The sequence below is a fragment of the Pseudophryne corroboree genome, chromosome 1, assembly GCF_028390025.1.
Source record: "Pseudophryne corroboree isolate aPseCor3 chromosome 1, aPseCor3.hap2, whole genome shotgun sequence".
Lineage (NCBI taxonomy): Eukaryota > Metazoa > Chordata > Amphibia > Anura > Myobatrachidae > Pseudophryne > Pseudophryne corroboree.
Window position 1 is genome coordinate 763,500,083 of NC_086444.1, and position 17,686 is coordinate 763,517,768.

The following is a 17,686-nucleotide window of genomic DNA, read 5'->3' on the forward strand; positions in this document are numbered from 1 at the left end:
GAATTTGGGTGGGATGGAAAAAGGGTGCCCAATGCATATTTTTACACCTGGGCCCACCACTCACAAGTTCCGCCACTGATAACACCAACACCAAAAAGGGGATCATTCACCACAGACTTGTAGTACAAACGTCAAAAGGTTTAAATACTGTATAAACATCTGTTAAATGAAATATGTGATTCATATATACAGCTAATTATGTGTGTATGCTTAAAACATTATGATACACTATTACATAATACAGGTGATATTACTGTATATAAAAATATTTTTATTTATTAAGGTATTATATGTATAATGTGACAGAGGTATACCAGAACATATTTTAACTCAGCATTCCATTGATGTCATCTGTGTGCAAGAATTATTTTGTAGTGAAATATTATTCTGTAAAAAAATGTATCAAATTCAGTTCAAGCGCAGTGCCACAAGAACTGAATTATAATGACAAGGTAGTACTGTACCTGTAATATTTTTTTTTCAGGCCTAATTCCAACTTATTGTCTTGTTTATGCATTGGTTTTCTTTCAGATATCTGGTGCACGGTAAATCCTTTGACCTTCAGAATGCTGAACAATTTTTCAGAATGTCGAAGGTCTCTAGTTAAATGTATTGCTTCCGTCTGGGATATCATAGACAGATTCACAGCTCAGTAACTGTTGTTGCCTTGGACTCCTTAATTTCCAGTAAGCACCCTGACCTGGCACTGAATGTTTAACATTGGTGATATTTATATGTTGTTACTATGAGCTTATATATAGAGCATTTCAAAAACCATACTCAGCGGTATATTGAATTAGATGTGGTCAATTTTTGTGTGAAAAAAAATTAGGGATTTTAGCGATTTACCCAATGTTCATTATTGGGCAATTCAATTATCCCCATTTTTTGTGTAAAAAATACCAATTTTTGCATAAAAACACATAGTATCCAGGATAAATTCCCAGTTCCATGTGCTTTCATGATCAGTGCCACGAAAATAGGTCCATTATTGTGGATTTAAGTTCTCCTGCCCCAGGCAGCTGGAAAAAAAACATGATAAAGCCGGCTGTTGGGGCTAATTGAATAGCCCCTGGGGATTAATTAGCCTCAGTAAAGGCCAGTACTCACGGCCCGATGCTGGAGAGATGTGTGCTGAGCGAACCGCTCAGCACACATCTCTCCCGGCGCTCAGCACAGCGCGATCTGTGCTGAGCGTGCGGGGGGAGACGGGGGGGCCGCTCACTTCACCCAGCGGGTGAAGTGAGCGACCCGCTAGATTGGCCTGCATGCAGGCCAATCTAGCAGCAGCGATAGCGATGCGCGGGGCTGCGCATCGCTATCGCTGTTAGGGCTACACACGGAGCGATCTTGCTAAAAATCTAAGCAATCTAGTCAGATTGCTTAGATTATCGCTCCGTGTGTACCCCCCTTAAATTACTGCGACTAATTGAACTAGTGTTATCATCTCATAGGAAAATTAGCTTTAAAAGTTTGTAGCCCAGGAGACCCTGTACAGAGTCAATGTCCGTAATACAGGCCAGCCAGTATATACCACATCAACCTGTTACAAAAATATTTAATTAAAAGTTTTCATATGATGTTTTACAAATATATAGTCTTTGCAAGGTTAATAAATTGCATGTAATTGATGCATGACTTATGTAAGTATATTAATATGTCATGACCAATTAGAGCCATTACTACGGCTATGTAAGTGGGCCAGCCATATATATTCAAGTCTCAATATTCTAATATTTTAGATTATCATTGTTAAAATTGTGGGCTTTCCTTCTCACACAAGGTACTAAGGGGTCTATTTACCAATCGGCTCTTTACTGCTATGCCACAGGCTGTGTTTGAAAAATGACAGTTAGGAGCCGATTGGATGGTACTTTATCTCCAGCGACTTTATCTCCATCCAAGGCTTAGTAAATAGACCCCTAAAACGTCAGGTTATAGCTCTGTGTCTAAAGACAGCCATACATCTTAAGAATATCAGTCCACTGGTTGGCAGGTTGGAAATAAAATCTGGTAATATATGGGAGCAAATGACAATCAACCACCTGCTCCCAAATGTTGGAAAATAGACAAAAATTATTGTTCACACAAACTGGTTAAATCAAACTGATCTAACTGATCTGTCTGTATGATAATTTTTGTCTGTTTTCCAGTGTTTAGTCACACATGGTCAATTGTCATTTGATCATATCCATATCCAGATTTTCTATTGAACCAACTAGTTGGATCATTGGACAGATAATCTCAAATTGTATGGCCTTCTTAAAACTTCACAATAGGGTTAGAAAAAAAACATGCCTCTAATAATGCATGTCCCATGTTTTCAATCATAAGTTCTTCTAAACTCTGCTCATATCCTAGTCCCATCTATTCAATGCCATGATTGAGCTGTCAACTGAAATCAAAAGACACAGGACCTGGGCTACACGTAATAGCATTTAATATTTACCCCGCATGGGGAAAAAAATGTATGTAGTGGCACCTCTTGCATTGAAACATGCATGATTTGTACAGGTACACAGTATTTGTACTGTAATATTTTATTTCAAAATCAGAATTAGGCCCACAGTCAATAAGCCTATGTTCTTGGCTTGTGATGAAAAATTGTTAATATACTGTACAAATTTTAAAACTAGAAATGTATGCAGGACCATTTTTACTGGTTTTGTTTTTGTTCTAGTTTGTCATCCCGTTTTGGATTTCGGCTGTGACCGATTTTGGTTTTCTGTTTTTTTCCAAAAATTTATGTAAAAAACTAAATTCACATTATTTGAACCTGTTTTTGTTCCTGGAGTTTTATTAACCTTAATAACATTGACCTGGTTGATTACTAAGAAATAGAGCAGTGATTCAAACACATGGGATTTAAAGCACATCTAAGAAACATATTGGATATTAAAAAGGACATGCACAATTTAATAAACCAAGAACTTCAGCAACAGGGAATGCCACTTTTGGGGCTGAAGTGCTTTGTATGTTTGGAACCCCCACAAAACAAGCTACCATTGGGCTCAAGGCAGCTATGCTAACAGCTCTGCAGGGGCATCATTCTCACCCTCATCAGTGTGTACATCATCCTCACACAATATCAATTCATCCCTGCTGGAATCCACCATTACAGATGTCTCTGTACTTTGTTGTAATTGCAATTAAAGGTCTTCCTCATAGAATTTGATTCTTTTCCACGTGTTGACATAGTAGCCTCCTACGCAGATTGCTGATAAGGTTCACAGCTGTGCTGAAAACTTTTTCTGAGTATACACTGGAGTATATGTAGCTTAAGTAATGCAAAGCCTGTTTGTACAAGGGTCTTCAAATTGCCGTTTTTTTCTTTACAGTAGTCAAAGGGACTCTGTGACATGCCTATTTGTAAGGTGTCATGAAAATAAGCCTCCATTATTTTTTGGATGGTTACCGTATCAGATGGAGTTACAGTAGACATGTCTCTAATTTTAGGCAATTCTTTTAAGTCCAACCAGATGTCAAAAAGTTTTGTTGACTACTCTGCATAACCACTGGGACTTTTTGGAAAGCTGAGTTTTTTTTCTTGCAGCTGCCAGAGAAACTGAAGGAGGAGATATAATTATGTTGTGTACCACTTGAGCTGCGAACTTGCTAACCAGGATAAAAACAGCACCTGGGTGAAGGTAATTTAATAATCAATAATATTTAATATTGAAAACATAACATACATACCGGCCAGTATACAATAAAATGACAAAAATAAAGATTATACTGTAAGATAAACTTAAAAAAAAAAATCAAACTGACTATAGCAGAGGGAAATTCCTTTAAAGTTATTTATTAATAGATCTCGAGTAGTGAGGCCAACAACTTAACATAATAGATACTGATGGTAACTTTTGTCCTTGATCAAACAATATGTTAGTAGCAATATTGTTGCAGATAAAAAGTACCTGCACTAATGACCTTATCGAATGACTGCACATGCACAAGAAATAATAGCGACAGAAAATACATACACATCGTGATTGCAATGCAGATGCTGTTTGACTGATAGGAAGCCAGTGTTTCTGGGAGGAAACCTGCCGTTTTCTGGGTGTGTCTGAAAAAAATGCAGGCATGCCAAGGCAATTTTAAGTAGGTCCTCTGATGTCAGCGTTGACCACTTCTAGCCTCTTGTGTTGCAAGAATTGTGGATGACCTTGCCTGGTGCAGATAGGAAAAATCTTTGATGTGTTGGGAATAAGCACATGAAAAAATTATTAATGAAATTTAGCTTTTAAAAAGTTGGTTTTGTCTCCATAAATAGCCATGGTGTTAATAGAAATGTAATATTGTTGCAATTGTTAGTAAGCACATGCAAAGAAACCTTACTGCAGCAAACAACTCCATTTTCTGTAATTCAGAGTCACTTTCAACCATTAAGCAGCCGTTTAGAATGTAAATGCATGCAGTCAGTCTTATTGCGATTTACTTGTTATTAAAGTCTTAGCGCTTATCATGAAAGGAATTAGTAAGTTCATTCATTCATTCATTCATGTCTGGCCAGACAGATCTCCAACTGGATATATTAATCCTCTAGATCAGATGCACAATCACATCTCCTTGGAATTCACCTAAAGTTAATATATGAAAGTTAATATTTGTGTCTCCTGGCTGCTGGTACTCATCCAATCATGCAGCCATCTCTAGAGTTCACCTTGACAGGAGCAGAATATTTTCCCTTAGGTCAGTAGGCGGTCCGGCTGTATGTTTTAATGGTATAATATATTATGCTTTAGCAGTAAACTTTTGAACTCTTAATGTGTTTCCCTGCCTCTTGTAAGTGTAAGCTGTTTCCTCATCAGCAGACCACCTACCGACCTAAGGGAAACATTTTCACCACAGTTTGTTCTACTGCCTTAATGGTTTTCATTTTTTACACCTCTTTTAGACTCTGAGGGAAAAGGTCTTGCTTCATCATGAGAGGTGTCATGAACCTGATTAGATTCTCATATGTTGTAGTAATCAGCCCTGTGTCTTACCTCAGTCTCCTGTCCTGTGGGCCAGGATTTCCTGCAGTATCCAAGAGTTTGATCAGCCTTGCTTCACGCTCCAACTCTAGTGTTTGCTGTGCATGCTAGTTTCCAATCTGCAGCACCTTCCTAGACTGATTGCACAGGTGCACAGACTTTAGATCCTAGCAGTGTTTTCAGACCAGTTGTTAATTACTTGTCTGCCTGAGGTTTATTCAAGCTCCCATGTACAGTCTATGATATTTCCTGACATTGCTGCATTCCATGATTTCCAGCTGATTTCCTCTTTGCATTCCATGATTTCCAGCTGATTTCCATTTCACAAACCTAAGTCTCAGTGCGGCCAGCCAGTTACTCTGCAGCCAATTACAGTCTGGCAGGGGGTTTAAAAGAAGTCCAGCTGCAGTAATATGAGCCTGTGCAATTTGTCACATTGTGTGACAAGTGAACCTGTTTTACTTCTTCCTTGTGGCACTATCAGTCCAGCATATCCTCAGTCAGAAACCAGTCTGGTCCTGCATATTCTCAACTGATAACTAGTCCGGTCCTGCATATCCTCAGCCTGTAACCAGTCCTATCCAGCTGTATTCCTCAGCTGTATTCCAGCAGCTTCTCTTCAGCCAGTAGCCAGTCTGGTCCAGCAGCATCTCTTCAGCTGGTAGCCAGTCCGGTCCAGCTGCATTCAACTGGTAGAAAGTCTGGTCCAGCAGCATCTCTTCAGCTAGTAGCCAATCCACTCCAGCTGTAATCCCCAGTCCAGCTTACTTCAGCCGGTAACCATTTCATTACATTACAATTGCGTGGTTCATAACCTTGAACTCATATCAAAAGCAGTTCTCACTGCTGCCCAAATCCCATACAAAAGAGCTATATTCAGCCTCCTCAACTCCAAGCCTCAGCCTCCTCGACTCTAAGCCTCAGACCCTGGACGCTGATCATCACCTGATCTAGGTAACCTTGTGCACAAAACCATGACAAGAGGCAGAAAAAAGTACCTCACTGACAGTTGCAGAACCATCACTCATAAACAAAGGCCAAGGTCTGAGTCTGTTATTGCCACTGTATGCGGTGAATGGCATTTTGGCAATTTTATGTTTTCCTGCACCAAACTTTACCTTTATTAGAATCTTTTTTTTCTTTACAAAAGTATATTGTGTTTTTTTTAATCTTAGATCCCTGACATAGACCCTCTATGCCAGGCATTCCCAACCTCTGTCCTCAAGGCACACAGACAGTGCAGGTTTTAGTGATATCCAGGCTTCAGCACAAATGTTAAAATCAAAATAACTGAGGTACTAATTAAGTCATCTGTGCTCAAGCCTGGATATTACTAAAATCTGAACTGTTAGTGTGCCTTGAGGGCCGTTGGGAATGCCTGCTCTATGCCCTTAAGCATCAGCTTTAATAGATGACGTTGAAGGACTAGCATCTGCATCATGACTAGTGGCAGCAACTGAAGTGCAAGTATTTGTTTGCTCTCCTCTAAACTGATTGTTAAGAATCTTTCAATTTACAGATCACTGTGTGGAGTCACAGGTCTGATATATGCACGTGAACAAAGCACACGAGGGTAAAGCACATTAAACAGTACAAACAATAGATCTTTATAAATATTTTTATTTCCCTTTTTTGAACTCTTAGCTTAGATCAAATTGCATGGAGTCACAGGGATTTGAAAAAAGCACACTAGGGTACAGTGCACCAAACAATACAAACAATAAATTTATATATATATATATATATTTATTTTTTGTACTCGCAGCTTGGATCAAACTGTGTGGAGTCACTGGTATTTGAAAATTGTGCACTAGGGTAAAGTGCACCAAGCAGTACAAACAATAGAACTTAACTAAATAGTTTTTTTTTATTTTGTTTTTTTAATTTGCAGCTTGGCTCACACTGCATGAAGTTGCAGGGTTTGAAACAAAGTGCACTAAGGTAAAGCACTTTGCTGCTGAACTCTCACTGTGGAAATTCAAGGGCTATCATTTTATTATGTACATGAGTAATAAATGCATAGGGGTGTAGTGCACATAGGTTGTGCAAATTTAAAAGAATCAAATATTTTACTTTTTCATTATTATTTTTTTACTTTTGTGCAACTTAAAATATAATATACACTGTAGTGCTGCTTATGTTCACACAGCCATTTTATATGGACACAGCTCAGCCAAGTTAATTAACAGAGTACAGCCCAGCACACAGCAGAATGCCCCTTGTATACACTATCTATACACACAACTCAGCCAATTTACAGCAGAGTACCGTGCAGCACACAGCAATGTGCTCCATGTATCCACTAATTATAAACACAGCTCAGCTGATTTATAGCAGAGTACAATACAGCACACAGCAGCATGCCTGAGCAGAGTGAATTTGTATCGAGTCCCAGCCGCAGTGCCCTTATATAGAATCCAAACACCCACAAGAATCCGACCCCAGAGGATGATATTTTCCCTCAATGTGGAATCCAAACCTTGTGGGAAACCCTGAGCCATGACTCAGGTAGACTCGGATTCTGGAAGTTCAGAGCAGTTCATATTCCAGGTAAACTGAACTGATCATCTCTAATTACAATCATTGAAAACATAGAATATGTATTACAAGAACACACACCATTTCCAAAAATATACTGGTGAATTGGCAAAAAGTAGCCCTAATGTGTAAGTGTGTGCATGTACTGTACATGTGTTTAGGGCAGACTAGATGGGCCAAGTGGTTCTTATCTGCTGTCAATTCTATGTATCTATGATATGTTGATGGATGGAGAAAAAAAATGGGGATGATAATATGTCAACTATAAATGGGTTAAAAAGATGTGTTTACTTTACAGGGTAGTGGATACGAAAATATGGCATGTGTGGCATAGACTATACGTAAATGCATTGATAAAAATAAAACCAATTACTGCTACTTTATTTAACTTGAACCATAGACCAAATGTAATGGAGTGCAAGACGGCTGGAGCTCCGAGTGTCCGGTCAAACTCGTACATTTTTTTAAAGCAGCAAACATTTACAAGGCAAACCTGGTTTGCAGTTTTAAAAAAACGTACGAGTTCTGATAGAATTTCGGAGCACCTGTCATCTCACACTGCATTACATCTGGCCCCTGAAGTCAAATTTTAAATGTTTACATTTTTTTAAGAAGTCCAAGAGTCAGCGTGGGGGAAGGGGGCAACACCAACATTTTTATTTTGTGTCCAGGCAACTGGTATGAAGTTGCACCACTGTATGTATACATACATATACTGTACATATTGTATAGCTCTTCCCCTCACTTAGATCTCCCCCCTCACACAGATCCCCCTACAAAAAGCTTTCCCCTCCTTTGGTTCACAACTTGAAACATGTCAGCCATTTGGCATGGTTCTTTCCTGGGGTAGTGTTTGTGGGATTGCCGGTGAAGAAGTGTTGCTGATCCAGGGGAGACTCAAGACTCTGTTGGCGGAGTGTGCTGACTATCTGGTGCATTGACGTCGGTCCACACACTTAAAATCTTAAAAACTTAAACAGTAATGCAGGTTTATTTAGTGTACAAAGGTGACTCAGCTGTAACACTGATAAGTACATCTACCTAATGCTCTTACCTTATCAGGAGATGTCTGTGGTGGTGAAGCATTGAGAACTGCACAGCCAGGCAGTCTGACTCCCACTGTAGAGAAGATGATGCATGCACTGGAAACGCTGTTAGTCTCTGTAGCTGATATCTACTCCCAGTCTCAGCTCTGCACACTTGTACACCAGGACTCTGTCTCTCAGTCTCTGTGTGTGTCACACTCTCCTCACTCTCAGATGGAGGACATATAGTTGGTTGCACCAGGTTGCTGAAGCAATAACAGTCCCTCTTTTATTGTGCACCATACACTTGACCTTCTGAAATTGGACTTTGTAGCATTTTTTCTCTAGGACGCTGATAGCAATGAGATTACTTCCTAAATCAGGCACGTACAACACATCTTGGATATCTGTAACAACTGTCTCACCTCCAATTCATAAACGTGCTGTGATTGTCCCTGCTTGTAATGCAGTAAGGGCTTTATTTCCAATCCCTGTAACTGTAGTGGGAACACACTATGTTAAAGAATTGAACCAATGCTTATTGCAACTGAAATGTCTAGTAGCCCCCGAGTCCATGTACTAGTAATCCTTCTTGTGACTGTCTGCCACATTCAATGCTGACTCATTTGGTTTGTCATGCTGCTTCTGCGTACCACTGGGATTTCTCATTCTGCAATCTGAAGCTTTATGTCCTATCTTGTGACATACAAAAAAATGTGAATTTGTGCTTTTTGGACTTTGTGCCCTTTGTGATCAAGGCAGGACCCACAGTTATCGTCTCAACAGGAATACGTTCTTGGAACTGCAGCAACTTAGCTCTTACAATCTCTGTTGTCAGTTTAGTGTAGTTTGACTCTAACGCAACCACCAAAAAATAAAATTGTGGCATCAGAATCTGTAACATAGCCATTGGGACTTCTTACTCATCCACCTGTGTCCCCACAGATGCCAACTGCTGAGCCATCGACAATAACTTATCAATGTAATCATTCATCTCCTTGCAGGCACTCAGTTTTATTCCATATAGCATGCGCCTTAAACTTATCCTTCTCATTATTCCTTTATCTTCATATGCATTTTGCAGGGCTGTCCACATGTCCTTAGCAGACACATTCCCACTGACTATTGAATAGACATGCTGCTCCACAGCTAAACCTATCATCATTATGGCTCTGTCTATGTCATCTGGGTTTGGACCTGCTCCCAGGTCTATAGTAACCTTCCACAACTCCTCCTGCTTAAGCTGCATCTTCATGGCAAACTTCCATGTAGCAGTTCTCTGAACCTTTCAGCTTAGCAAAGTTCATGCTGTGTCCTGTATTATACATTCTTTCTGTACTTGTATAAAATGTCACTTTAAACTGTGTCACTGTAATTATTCAACAGCAGTCAGGGGGTTAATCTTCAAGTACACATGGGTCTGGGCGTGGGCCTGGGCCCATAACCTGTTGGCAGAGTGTATTGGTCTATCTAGTGCAGTTACGTCAGTCAACACACTTAAAAACTTAAACTGTAACACAGGTTTATTTAGTGAACACAGGTAACTCAGATGTAACACTGATAGTGGTAATCAGTAGCCCATATATCACACAAGGTAACAGCATTAGGTAGTGGTGTTTATCAGGAGATGTCAATGGTGGTGAAGCAATCTGACAGCTGTGCAGTCTGACTCCCACTGTAGAGAAGATGATGCATGCACTGGAAATGCTGTGAGTTTCTGTAGCTGAGATCTGCTCCCAGTCTCAGCTCTGCACACTTGTACACCAGGACTCTGTCTCGCAGTCTCTGTGTGTCACACTCTCCTCACTCTCTCTGAGATGAAGGAACAGGAACTTACATCATATGACTCCACCTCCAAGTGACTCCTGGCACTAGAGGTCTAACACTAGGGGATGCACCCATAGACTGGTACACAGAAGGAGACAGGTACAGAGCGTACCATATCCTAACAGACTCCACTGGATCTCACATTATGCTTATTAGAACTGAATCTAAAAGTCCTGCTGGTAAACATTTTGAATTCTTCCATTATTGGGAATTTCCACATCTTTTCATGTTATTAAAAAGGAATTACATGATATACCTTTCCCCATCTCTGTTATCTTATACTTGATGTGGGATTGCATGAGAACACACATCTATAGTAACAGGAGAGGAGATATTGTATATTCAAGCAGATGATTAATACCTACACTTTAGATTGGAATTTGTACCTTCAGCTTGACCGTGTAAATGATCACCTTCTTCTGTTAAAGGAATGTGACTATGGGCTGGATGTAATGAAGTCCAAGTTTGGCAGCCAAACAGGTTTTTTTTAAAGGGGCAATCATGTACAAGGCACGGTTTAGCTCCTTTAAAAAGAAGTCTGAGTTTGGCTGGCATCCCGCATGGACGACGAACTCGGACTTCATTACATCCCGGCCAAGATGTCATTATTTTCATTCTAATTTTTAAAAGCACCAGTGGGCAGGGGTGGATTGGGATGAAAAACCAGCCCGGGAAATTTCTGGAAGCAGCCCTAAAGGAGGCGGGGGCTGTTGAAGGGGTGGGGTATGTTGAGAGGGGTGGGATTCTCCCACCTCATAGAGCCTTACATTTTATCTTTTCATGCTCTCATACAATATACTCATACTATATTATATGCAGGTCCTTTTTCTTTACACCACACGCAGGACCCCATCCCTCTATATTACACAACACACAGGTCCCTATCCCTCTATATTTCATGGCACACAGGTCTCTATCTCTCTATATGACATCCCACGTAGGTCTTTATTAGAGATGAGCGGGTTCGGTTCTCCGAGAACCGAAGCCCCCCCCCCGAACTCCACATTTTTTACACAGGTCCGAGGCAGGCTCGGTTGTTCCCGCCTGACTCGGAACACCCGAAAGAGGGAAAATGTCATCATCCTGCTGTCTGATTCTCGTGAGATTCGGATTCCATATAAAGAGTTGCGCGTCGCCGCCATTTTCATTCGTGCCTTGTAGAGAGAGCAGAGAGGACGTGGCTATGTTCTCTCAGTGAAAAATCTCAATATCAGTGCTCAGTATCAGTGCTTACTTATTGCTGCTCAGAAATACTAGTAGTGTGTCTCTCTGGTGCGGCATCTTGCTGCTCAGTGTCAGTTATCAGTATTACCATCAGTGCTCAGCATCACAGCTCATTGTCCTGTGCTGCATTGTGGTGCTCAGTATACTACAGTACATTACTAACAGTCCAGTGTCTTGTGCTGACTCTTGCTGCTCAGTGTCAGTTCTCAGTAGTATCATCATTAGAGATGAGCGGGTTCGGTTTCTTTGAATCCGAACCCGCACGAACTTCACTTTTTTTTTCACGGGTCCGAGCGACTCGGATCTTCCCGCCTTGCTCGGTTAACCCGAGCGCGCCCGAACGTCATCATGACGCTGTCGGATTCTCGCGAGACTCGGATTCTATATAAGGAGCCGCGCGTCGCCGCCATTTTCACACGTGCATTGAGATTGATAGGGAGAGGACGTGGCTGGCGTCCTCTCCATTTAGATTAGATTTAGAAGAGAGAGAGAGAGAGAGATTGCTGTGATACTGTAGATTAGAAGAGAGTGCAGAGTGCAGACAGAGTTTAGTGACTGACGACCACAGTGACCAGTGACCACCAGAGACAGTGCAGTTGTTTGTTTTATTTAATATATCCGTTCTCTGCCTGAAAAAAACGATACACAGTCACACAGTGACTCAGTCTGTGTGCACTGCTCAGCCCAGTGTGCTGCACATCAATGTATTGTATATAAAGCTTATAATTGTGGGGGAGACTGGGGAGCACTGCAGGTTGTTATAGCAGGAGCCAGGAGTACATGATAAATAATATTATATTAAAATTAAACAGTGCACACTTTTGCTGCAGGAGTGCCACTGCCAGTGTGACTAGTGGTGACCAGTGCCTGACCACCAGTATATTAGTAGTATTGTATACTATCTCTTTATCAACCAGTCTATATTAGCAGCAGACACAGTACAGTGCGGTAGTTCACGGCTGTGGCTACCTCTGTGTCGGCACTCGGCAGGCAGTCCGTCCATCCATAATTGTATTATATACCACCTAACCGTGGTTTTTTTTTTTCTTTCTTTATACCGTCGTCATAGTCATACTAGTTGTTACGAGTATACTACTATCTCTTTATCAACCAGTGTACAGTGCGGTAGTTCACGGCTGTGGCTACCTCTGTGTCGGAACTCGGCAGGCAGTCCGTCCATCCATAATTGTATTATAATATATACCACCTAACCGTGGTTTTTTTTTCGTTCTTTATACCGTCGTCATACTAGTTGTTACGAGTATACTACTATCTCTTTATCAACCAGTGTACAGTGCGGTAGTTCACGGCTGTGGCTACCTCTGTGTCGGAACTCGGCAGGCAGTCCGTCCATCCATAATTGTATTATAATATATACCACCTAACCGTGGTTTTTTTTTCGTTCTTTATACCGTCGTCATACTAGTTGTTACGAGTATACTACTATCTCTTTATCAACCAGTGTACAGTGCGGTAGTTCACGGCTGTGGCTACCTCTGTGTCGGCACTCGGCAGGCAGTCCGTCCAACCATAATTGTATTATATACCACCTAACCGTGGTTTTTTTTTCATTCTTTATACCGTCGTCATACTAGTTGTTACGAGTATACTACTATCTCTTTATCAACCAGTGTACAGTGCGGTAGTTCACGGCTGTGGCTACCTCTGTGTCGGCACTCGGCAGGCAGTCCGTCCAACCATAATTGTATTATATACCACCTAACCGTGGTTTTTTTTTCATTCTTTATACCGTCGTCATACTAGTTGTTACGAGTATACTACTATCTCTTTATCAACCAGTGTACAGTGCGGTAGTTCACGGCTGTGGCTACCTCTGTGTCGGCACTCGGCAGCCCGTCCATAATTGTATATACCAGTGACCTAACCGTGGTTTTTTTTTCTTTCTTTATACATACATACTAGTTACGAGTATACTATCTCTTTATCAACCAGGCTATATATTAGCAGCAGACACAGTACAGTGCGGTAGTTCACGGCTGTGGCTACCTCTGTGTCGGCACTCGGCAGCCCGTCCATAATTGTATATACCACCTAACCGTGGTTTTTTTTCTTTCTTTATACATACATACTAGTTACGAGTATACTATCTCTTTATCAACCAGTCTATATATTAGCAGCAGACACAGTACAGTGCGGTAGTTCACGGCTGTGGCTACCTCTGTGTCGGCACTCCGCAGCCCGTCCATAATTGTATATACCAGTGACCTAACCGTGGTTTTTTTTTCTTTCTTTATACATACATACTAGTTACGAGTATACTATCTCTTTATCAACCAGTCTATATATTAGCAGCAGACACAGTACAGTGCAGTAGTTCACGGCTGTGGCTACCTCTGTGTCGGCACTCGGCAGCCCGTCCATAATTGTATATACCAGTGACCTAACCGTGGTTTTTTTTTCTTTCTTTATACATACATACTAGTTACGAGTATACTATCTCTTTATCAACCAGTCTATATATTAGCAGCAGACACAGTACAGTGCGGTAGTTCACGGCTGTGGCTACCTCTGTGTCGGCACTCGGCAGCCCGTCCATAATTGTATATACCAGTGACCTAACCGTGGTTTTTTTTTCTTTCTTTATACATACATACTAGTTACGAGTATACTATCTCTTTATCAACCAGTCTATATATTAGCAGCAGACACAGTACAGTGCGGTAGTTCACGGCTGTGGCTACCTCTGTGTCGGCACTCGGCAGCCCGTCCATAATTGTATACTAGTATCCAATCCATCCATCTGCATTGTTTACCTGAGGTGCCTTTTAGTTGTGCCTATTAAAATATGGAGAACAGAAATGTTGAGGTTCCAAAATTAGGGAAAGATCAAGATCCACTTCCACCTCGTGCTGAAGCTGCTGCCACTAGTCATGGCCGAGACGATGAAATGCCAGCAACGTCGTCTGCCAAGGCCGATGCCCAATGGCATAGTACAGAGCATGTCAAAACCAAAACACCAAATATCAGTAAAAAAAGGACTCCAAAACCTAAAATAAAATTGTCGGAGGAGAAGCGTAAACTTGCCAATATGCCATTTACCACACGGAGTGGCAAGGAACGGCTGAGGCCCTGGCCTATGTTCATGGCTAGTGGTTCAGCTTCACATGAGGATGGAAGCACTCAGCCTCTCGCTAGAAAACTGAAAAGACTCAAGCTGGCAAAAGCACCGCAAAGAACTGTGCGTTCTTTGAAATCCCAAATCCACAAGGAGAGTCCAATTGTGTCGGTTGCGATGCCTGACCTTCCCAACACTGGACGTGAAGAGCATGCGCCTTCCACCATTTGCACGCCCCCTGCAAGTGCTGGAAGGAGCACCCGCAGTCCAGTTCCTGATAGTCAGATTGAAGATGTCAGTGTTGAAGTACACCAGGATGAGGAGGATATGGGTGTTGCTGGCGCTGGGGAGGAAATTGACCAGGAGGATTCTGATGGTGAGGTGGTTTGTTTAAGTCAGGCACCCGGGGAGACACCTGTTGTCCGTGGGAGGAATATGGCCGTTGACATGCCAGGTGAAAATACCAAAAAAATCAGCTCTTCGGTGTGGAGGTATTTCACCAGAAATGCGGACAACAGGTGTCAAGCCGTGTGTTCCCTTTGTCAAGCTGTAATAAGTAGGGGTAAGGACGTTAACCACCTCGGAACATCCTCCCTTATACGTCACCTGCAGCGCATTCATAATAAGTCAGTGACAAGTTCAAAAACTTTGGGTGACAGCGGAAGCAGTCCACTGACCAGTAAATCCCTTCCTCTTGTAACCAAGCTCACGCAAACCACCCCACCAACTCCCTCAGTGTCAATTTCCTCCTTCCCCAGGAATGCCAATAGTCCTGCAGGCCATGTCACTGGCAAGTCTGACGAGTCCTCTCCTGCCTGGGATTCCTCCGATGCATCCTTGCGTGTAACGCCTACTGCTGCTGGCGCTGCTGTTGTTGCCGCTGGGAGTCGATGGTCATCCCAGAGGGGAAGTCGTAAGCCCACTTGTACTACTTCCAGTAAGCAATTGACTGTTCAACAGTCCTTTGCGAGGAAGATGAAATATCACAGCAGTCATCCTACTGCAAAGCGGATAACTGAGTCCTTGACAACTATGTTGGTGTTAGACGTGCGTCCGGTATCCGCCGTTAGTTCACAGGGAACTAGACAATTTATTGAGGCAGTGTGCCCCCGTTACCAAATACCATCTAGGTTCCACTTCTCTAGGCAGGCGATACCGAGAATGTACACGGACGTCAGAAAAAGACTCACCAGTGTCCTAAAAAATGCAGTTGTACCCAATGTCCACTTAACCACGGACATGTGGACAAGTGGAGCAGGGCAGGGTCAGGACTATATGACTGTGACAGCCCACTGGGTAGATGTATGGACTCCCGCCGCAAGAACAGCAGCGGCGGCACCAGTAGCAGCATCTCGCAAACGCCAACTCTTTCCTAGGCAGGCTACGCTTTGTATCACCGCTTTCCAGAATACGCACACAGCTGAAAACCTCTTACGGCAACTGAGGAAGATCATCGCGGAATGGCTTACCCCAATTGGACTCTCCTGTGGATTTGTGGCATCGGACAACGCCAGCAATATTGTGTGTGCATTAAATATGGGCAAATTCCAGCACGTCCCATGTTTTGCACATACCTTGAATTTGGTGGTGCAGAATTTTTTAAAAAACGACAGGGGCGTGCAAGAGATGCTGTCGGTGGCCAGAAAAATTGCGGGACACTTTCGGCGTACAGGCACCACGTACAGAAGACTGGAGCACCACCAAAAACTACTGAACCTGCCCTGCCATCATCTGAAGCAAGAAGTGGTAACGAGGTGGAATTCAACCCTCTATATGCTTCAGAGGTTGGAGGAGCAGCAAAAGGCCATTCAAGCCTATACAATTGAGCACGATATAGGAGATGGAATGCACCTGTCTCAAGTGCAGTGGAGAATGATTTCAACGTTGTGCAAGGTTCTGATGCCCTTTGAACTTGCCACACGTGAAGTCAGTTCAGACACTGCCAGCCTGAGTCAGGTCATTCCCCTCATCAGGCTTTTGCAGAAGAAGCTGGAGGCATTGAAGAAGGAGCTAAAAGGGAGCGATTCCGCTAGGCATGTGGGACTTGTGGATGCAGCCCTTAATTCGCTTAACAAGGATTCACGGGTGGTCAATCTGTTGAAATCAGAGCACTACATTTTGGCCACCGTGCTCGATCCTAGATTTAAAGCCTACCTTGGATCTCTCTTTCCGGCAGACACAGGTCTGCTGGGGTTGAAAGACCTGCTGGTGACAAAATTGTCAAGTCAAGCGGAACGCGACCTGTCAACATCTCCTCCTTCACATTCTCCCGCAACTGGGGGTGCGAGGAAAAGGCTCAGAATTCCGAGCCCACCCGCTGGCGGTGATGCAGGGCAGTCTGGAGCGACTGCTGATGCTGACATCTGGTCCGGACTGAAGGACCTGACAACGATTACGGACATGTCGTCTACTGTCACTGCATATGATTCTCTCAACATTGATAGAATGGTGGAGGATTATATGAGTGACCGCATCCAAGTAGGCACGTCACACAGTCCGTACTTATACTGGCAGGAAAAAGAGGCAATTTGGAGGCCCTTGCACAAACTGGCTTTATTCTACCTAAGTTGCCCTCCCACAAGTGTGTACTCCGAAAGAGTGTTTAGTGCCGCCGCTCACCTTGTCAGCAATCGGCGTACGAGGTTACATCCAGAAAATGTGGAGAAGATGATGTTCATTAAAATGAATTATAATCAATTCCTCCGCGGAGACATTGACCAGCAGCAATTGCCTCCACAAAGTACACAGGGAGCTGAGATGGTGGATTCCAGTGGGGACGAATTGATAATCTGTGAGGAGGGGGATGTACACGGTGATATATCGGAGGGTGAAGATGAGGTGGACATCTTGCCTCTGTAGAGCCAGTTTGTGCAAGGAGAGATTAATTGCTTCTTTTTTGGGGGGGGTCCAAACCAACCCGTCATATCAGTCACAGTCGTGTGGCAGACCCTGTCACTGAAATGATGGGTTGGTTAAAGTGTGCATGTCCTGTTTTGTTTATACAACATAAGGGTGGGTGG